Source organism: Leptonotus elevatus, chromosome 17 (assembly GCF_054856555.1).
Source record: "Leptonotus elevatus isolate MCC_2025b chromosome 17, RoL_Lele_1.0, whole genome shotgun sequence".
NCBI classification, from domain to species: Eukaryota; Metazoa; Chordata; class Actinopteri; order Syngnathiformes; family Syngnathidae; genus Leptonotus; species Leptonotus elevatus.
Window position 1 is genome coordinate 14,953,166 of NC_141255.1, and position 7,122 is coordinate 14,960,287.

Below are 7,122 nucleotides of genomic sequence, written 5' to 3' on the forward strand. Positions count from 1 at the left end.
GAAACGTATCGAGGGGCATTACTAACAAAAAAATAACTTAATTGGATAAGATTAGATCACAATGAGCATGTTTATTTTTCCGGATTATCGTGTATTTTTTTTCATTGGATTATAAAAATATATAGCTATAGATAGATCCTTTTTTTTTAGGTCCATGTTCAATGTCGAAATAATCTCCATTACTGTATAAAACACCCATGTCGCATGTTTTGTCAATACTGTGCAGCCCTCACAGATACTTAGTCCTCACAATGTTATAGTTGTGAATAACTGACACTGAGGACAGTGTATTCATACACCGTGACTGTAAAATAAGTTTTGAGGGCTTGGAGTTATTATACAATTCATACTCTGGTCAGGTATGGATTCTCTGAGGACTGTGTATTTTCTTGTTTTTGTTTCATTGTGAAAAATAGACGTCACCAATTTACACAAACCTGTAGTGCAGAAGGATTTATTTATTTATTTTTGTAATGGCAAATAAAATGAGTTTGCATTTACAATACTTTAACCTATTAATTGTTCTGTATGTACTGTAACTGTGTAAATGCACAGGTACAGTCGTGTTACTAAGAATTGAATTTTATATGTATTTTTCTCTTCATGTGTACCAGGTTTCAACTGAAGCACAACCTGAAGACATAGCTGAAGACGTAGCTGTCACAGACCAAGTTGACCAGGTGACGAGATTTCTTTTTGAATATTGATGTTGAAATCAGTTTTCAGAAGCAAGACGTTAGGAGTGAAGAGTGTAGAGTAGATGCTAGGGCTGAACTATATAACTAACAAATATAATCACAACAATTTTTTATGCAATGTGTATTGCCAAGACGTTCAAAATATTGTATCCAACAATAAGCTTGTATGGGACTAAAATTCCTACAAGTCAACATTAAAAATATCTCAAATTGAAGATTTGTTGGCAGTTTGGTGATTTGGATTATGCACTGTAGTGATCTTTTGTTCCCATTAATTTATTTATGGTGGATTTTAGAGATGAACTCGCTATCAATTTTATTTTATTTTTTTAAACAGAAGTGTAAACATCAGGTAGTTAATTTACTTGTATCAAGCTTGGATAAATGTGCTTTATGTTTTGGACCTTTCGCTGCACTAGAATGGACTGGCATGATGGGTATTTTATCTTCTGTGTTATTTGTATCTGCAATGGATCTTTGTTTCACGCAACCAGAATTAATAGTGCAGGCATTTTCATTGAATGAATATAATTTAGTCAAGAGGATAAATTATGACCCATGTTTATACCTTTATCTTTAGTTGCAAGCAGCTAAATGTTGAGCAATTGTCTCAATCTTAACGACTGTCTGACTCGGTAAAATAGAAAAGTCTACTGTAACTGAAGGACTGTATCACACAATATCTGTTTTAGGGGCAATGCCATAGATTAAGCATATTAACTATCCCTCTTGTTAAATGCTTCATCTCATCTTTCGAATAAATGTGACTAGATTTATAATAATCTTTAGTATGTGCACAAACTTTAGGTTCTAAATGCTTTTCTAGTTTGCTCCAGCATCTGGCACATATCCCGTTTAAAAAAAATGCAAAACTGCTTGATGATGAAGACCTTTGGTAAATTAACTTTAGCACATTAGCCCATCAATGGCGGGAGCTACTTCTGCCGCGAGCGCTCGACACTTTTCTCAAGCTTCTACTTCGAGTGTAACATCACTAAGTAACAGCGAAGTAAAGCTAGTAAATATTTATGACCACCCGCCAAAATGAATTTTAACCCGCATATGGCAGGTTAATTTTAGAGCCACTGTATATATGCATAAGTATGTGTGCATCTACTGTATATATGGATATCATTGCTGTCCTGTGAAAAACACGTTTCCATTTTTAGGTCGCGGGCTGCTCTCCGGTAGCTCCTATGGTGGAAGTGTTTTTCACAGAACAGCGACAATATGTGTATGTATGTATGTATGTAATAATTGTTTTCGTTTAAAAAATTAGGTTGCTGATGTATCCAGTTCAAGTGAGGATTCGTTAGCAGAGGAATATGTTCCAGATTCTCACAGTACTTCGGACACTTCCTACATTGAACCTGTTTCAGAAATTCAGAAATCCGAAGGTATTTCAGGAATGAGCTATGAGAAAACTGCTCATCCTTTAAGATGAGAGGTAGTCATGTTTTAAAGAATAAAATGTTCAATGTTCACTGACTCTTTTGCATCTGGTTTCATGTCGAGCTTATCCATTACAAAGCTGTGTTTGACCTAGATAACCTGTTCACATAAGAAGCAGTTTTATTAACATACCAGTTTCAGTCTGTCCTAAAATTGTAAGTTGTAACATGAGCACCATGTTAAAACTTACAATTTTAGGACAGATCAGGTATGACTTTGCATTTCACAGTATTGTTATGTACAACAATGTGTCCTTATATCAGGTAAGTCATTACACATCAATGCCATTTTAGTTTGTGTAAAGTCAGAATGCCAGAACTTTCAAATCACTTCAGTGACATGGTTGCTGTGTGTTGTGTAAACTTTGTCCTTGTAATGTGAGTTGGTCCTCATAATTACCATTTTTGCAATGGGCGTGGCTTATTTAGGTCATTATCTATGTCCTCACAATTACGGATTTTTTCAGGTTTTTCTTTTTTTCGTGTGTTGAGTTTTTTCAAGTTTTGAAGTGAAATTCTCCTGGACAACCCCAAAAAAATTTTTTGGGTGCAAGTCCCATCTCTCTGGCATTAGCAGAAAGGGGTGTCCCTGTAATACACAATTAAACCGGTTTGGAAAAAATGTCCTCATAATACACAGAGGCAAGTATGTGTGTGTGTGTGTGTGTGTGTGTGTGTGTGTGTGTGTGTGTGAATGCACAGCGAGCGCTTCAGGCTACGGTACTCCCAGAGAAATGATGTTCTCAGACTCGCTCCGTGTTGCCCTCTTTATCCTGACAGGCCACAAATAAATAAGCAGCTCCCTCTCTCTCTCCCCCCAGACGTGACCGCCATGCCTTACGAGAGGCGTGAAGAAAACACAATCGCATTTTATTGTGGCGGCGGAGGCGGCGCGGGGGACACGGAGGCGATAAGCACGGTGCGTTTGTTGTATTTGTGCCACCGTGGGAAACGGGGAAAAGGGCATGTGAGGACGCAACAGGCACTCTTGGAGAGGCAATTGTATAATACAACAAATATCACACTTAAACATGAAGTATATATATATATATATATATATATATTTATTAGGGGTATCAGGCGATTACAATTTTTAATCGTAATTAATCGCATAACTTCAATAGTTAACTCACGATTAATCAAACATTTTAAATCTGTTCTAAATGCAACAGTAAAATGTACAATACAATACTTTCCCCCCTAAATTTTCATACTCTTGTTAACATAAAAGGGGAAAAAAATGCTAAACCAATAGAAATATGGCTGCAGCTTTTAGTCATTGATAGAGTAATTTATAAAACACTAAAACAAAAACGATGTACTGTACTGTAAAAAAAACTAGTGTTCTATTGATTTGTGTTGCTCATTTTTCTGCATATATATATATATTTATATATATTAACTTTATATCTATCAGTTGGATCCGGATCAGATGATATTTAGCATTTTATGGAAAATCAGTAATTGGCTTTAATGTCTTGATTTGCCCGCTGGTTACTTACCAAGCTTTCATTTCTCTCAAAGGAAACCGTCAATTTCATGCATGTTGATTACGTTTTTATGCTAAAGTCCAAATCAATGAAACACATTTTAATAGGGGGCATTTAAATGGTGGCTGATGACATGGAAGAGAAAAAAAGCCCCTCTCCAGCTTGGAACTTGCAGAAAGACATCTTTGAAGGTTCACCTTCAAAAACCCGCCGTGCCCTGGCTGCCGCGTGGGGGGATTTTGGTTATTAATTGAAGTTAATTTTCTGGGATATCAGTTTGCTGGGCACGTGGGGGAAGATTGATAGCCCCCACGCGGTTACCAAGTGTTGGGATGTACAAGGGGAGGGGGCCACTGTTCCCTCACCATCCCACATGCCCGCTTTCACTTTTATCATGCCCAAATCAAATTACAAACATCGGAGGCCAAAGTTGGCTGGAGGATATTTCCATAAGATTAATTAGGCCAAAGACAGACAGTGTGGGCCGGGCAAATATAAAATAATAAATACAGGAGGTGGTGGTGATGACAGGGATGGGGGGGGGGGGGGCGAGTGTTGGGGTTGGTAGAGTCATCAGAGGAGGAGGTTGGTGGATGAAACATGAAGTCAATTGGACAATGGGTAATTAGTGCAAGCAGCAGCATTCTCAAAGGCACGGGGAGGACAGCAGCAGCCAGGCGAGGGGCTCTCAGTTGGCCCCCGTGATGTGGAGGGGCCGTACGGTGGGGCCCACATTTAATTAGCACCACTTTGATACCCACAGGAGTGCCAGGGGCCCTGAGGGCAACTGAAATAGTGACTGACAACTGCACACCTCTGGACAGCTCCCTCCTCTCCAATTATAGATGCACCAAGCTGAGAGGATGCTGTGTTAAATAAAAATATATATTTCAAATCAAACATCTTACAGATGCATGAATGTGTGCTGCGCTTGTGGCTGCCAAACAAGGCGCCAGCCGCGGCTGCGGATGGCAGCAGCTCCTTCCTATTTGCGCGCTACAAATTGGCATTTGGATTAAATGGAGCTTGAGATGCCCTCAAGGCCGCGAGCGACGACAATCTCTCACCTGGCTTGAAAATGAGGATTCATTTCAGCTGGGAGGAGGACAGGATCATGAATCATGGCATAGTCTATTTTCAACTATTGGCATCGACTTCTTTAAAAAAAAAAAAAAAATTATCAGACCATTTTTAGTCTGTTTATTTACAAACATTTTGATAAAAAAATTAAAATACATTTAAAACAGGATGCGGATTAACAGTATGTAACTGTATCATTATGTTGATGCCTCACACTTCCAGTAGGGGGCGGAAATGCAACCTGTTTGTCAACAGCATTTTAAATTGACAAAAAGAAGAAGAAAATGACGACTTTCCTAGCATGCCTAGCTGCATTTATAAATAGTTCCAGCTTTCTAATGGCTTTGAGCTAATTACATATTTTAGCATCAATGCTACGTCTTGTTTGGCTCCCTCTCAGCTGTTGAACAGATTTGTAAAATTCAGCTACTGGTCAATAATTTCACTGAATGGCTTAGGTCCTGAATACATGAAAGAAATGTTGATGAAATATAACGTTAAAGTTAAAGTACCCATCTGAGTTGGGTGAACCCAGTCTGGTTCCGAGGTCAGTAGACTCGGATCAATTCATGGAGCCAGCAGCTCAAAGCAAACATGATGCATCAGCATTTAGCTGTTATGCTGCACACAACTGGAATATGCCGCCAACAAGGCTGAAGTTAGCCCCGAGTGCAAAGGCTTTTAAATCCAAGTTAAAACATGTTTTCCCCCTATATCTATGATTAGGGTCTTTTAAAGCATTTCTATAATCAATTTTTCCACTTAATAATCTTCTAGTAGTCTTAGTAAACTACTTTTTATTTATTTATTTTGCTTTTAAAGGTCTTTAATTCTTCTTCTTTTTTATTTTTTCCCCCTTTTTAAATGTTGTATTTTGCAATTGAATGTTGTATTCTTAAACATGTGTAATAAATATAAAAGAGTGTTCAAATTTTGAAATCGTCAAATTATTTATGAATGAGGTTTGAATAGGATCAGGTGTATGAACCTGCAATTATTTTAAATAAACATTGGAGTAATTCATGTTCATGTTCTTAGGTATTTTAAACTTGGATTCAGTCATTCTGAAGTACATAAAAAAATCAATTCATGGTTTATATATTGGATTTGTTACATATTTCACATAAAACTCTCATGCAAATGTACAGCACAAACTTTATTGGTCTGTTTATATAACATTTAAAGTAATTTAAATGGGTACATTTTATTTGCAATATATCAATCTTATGAATTAGCCCTAAAATTATTTTGTGAGTAAAAAAATAAAAAATGTACGCAAACACACACGCACAGACGCCAGAGCACAATGTGCAATATTGATGAGGTTTTTTTGCACGAGTTTTATTTTTAATGTGCGGGGATGCGCCTGCACCGACACGTTTTGTGGCGCTTGACTTACACGAACAAACAAAAGCAAGCGTCCCATGAATTATGCAAGTGCTGTGTTTTCATCCGGGCCCAAACACATATTTAGTAAACAAACTGCCGTTTGTGTAAATAATATATATTCAAAACGTGTTGGCACACGTGCTGTCATTTGTTTTATTATTTAGTGCGTTGTCTTTAGCGCTCGCTTCTCTGATGCCTTGCAAACAAACAAATGAAAATATCGACGTCGTTGCTCTCCTTTTATTTTGCGTGTCATAAATGAATTAGCGCGTTATAAAATATTAATCCTTACGACACACACCCTTCACAGAGGAGTGCGCCATTGTTTTTAATCGGATTGTTCTAATCAAACTAAATCAACGGGGATAAATATCACGCGTAACAATATGGCAACTAATCATATGTCTTTGTTTGTGCTGTCAAAGGATAATCCCTGTTCCCGTTCTTGACAATCCAGGGACGATTCGGCGTATGCGCGGTTGTGTTGTTTGCATCATTAACGTGTGTTTGACTGCGGCTCGTCGTCAAATCGATTGCAGGGGGACGAGACAAGCACAGACTGCTAATGGCTGCTAATCTGCGACAAGGAGCTCAACGCTGAACGCTTGATCCACTGCGCAACTGTTAAGAGACATGCACAAATATGTCAGGCTTTGAAAGTAGGAGCTGGTGTAATACGCCATACAAATATGTACGTTTCAAGACTCATTTTTTTGGTGGCCTTTTATAGACGTCATTTGAACAAATTCCTCCTACAGAATATCTCCGGTCGCCTTCAAACTTTGTGCATTTCATCGAAAGATGCTTGACTCATCGAGCCATTTTCAGCAGTAAAAAGTTAACATTTTGTCCGGAATTAATTTGATAACTTCATTATTTTTCATGTCCACTTAATACCTTTAAAAAACGATTTCTACACTTGCCGTCGACTGAAGATGACATCACCTGTGCTGAGGAAACAGGTAACAACCAATCGTAGCTCAACTGTTTTCTGGGTAGTCTGATGTCATCTTC

At 38.0% G+C, this 7,122-nt stretch overlaps 1 long non-coding RNA gene across 1 annotated transcript; it reads left to right on the forward strand.

Moving 5' to 3' along the window:
* The first annotated feature begins 617 nt into the window (after positions 1-617).
* LOC147160160 (uncharacterized) lies at positions 618-2,180 on the forward strand. Its single transcript, XR_015090556.1, has 2 exons — positions 618-680; positions 1,978-2,180. It is a non-coding gene; the product is annotated as an uncharacterized LOC147160160 (long non-coding RNA).
* The last annotated feature ends 4,942 nt before the right edge of the window (positions 2,181-7,122 follow it).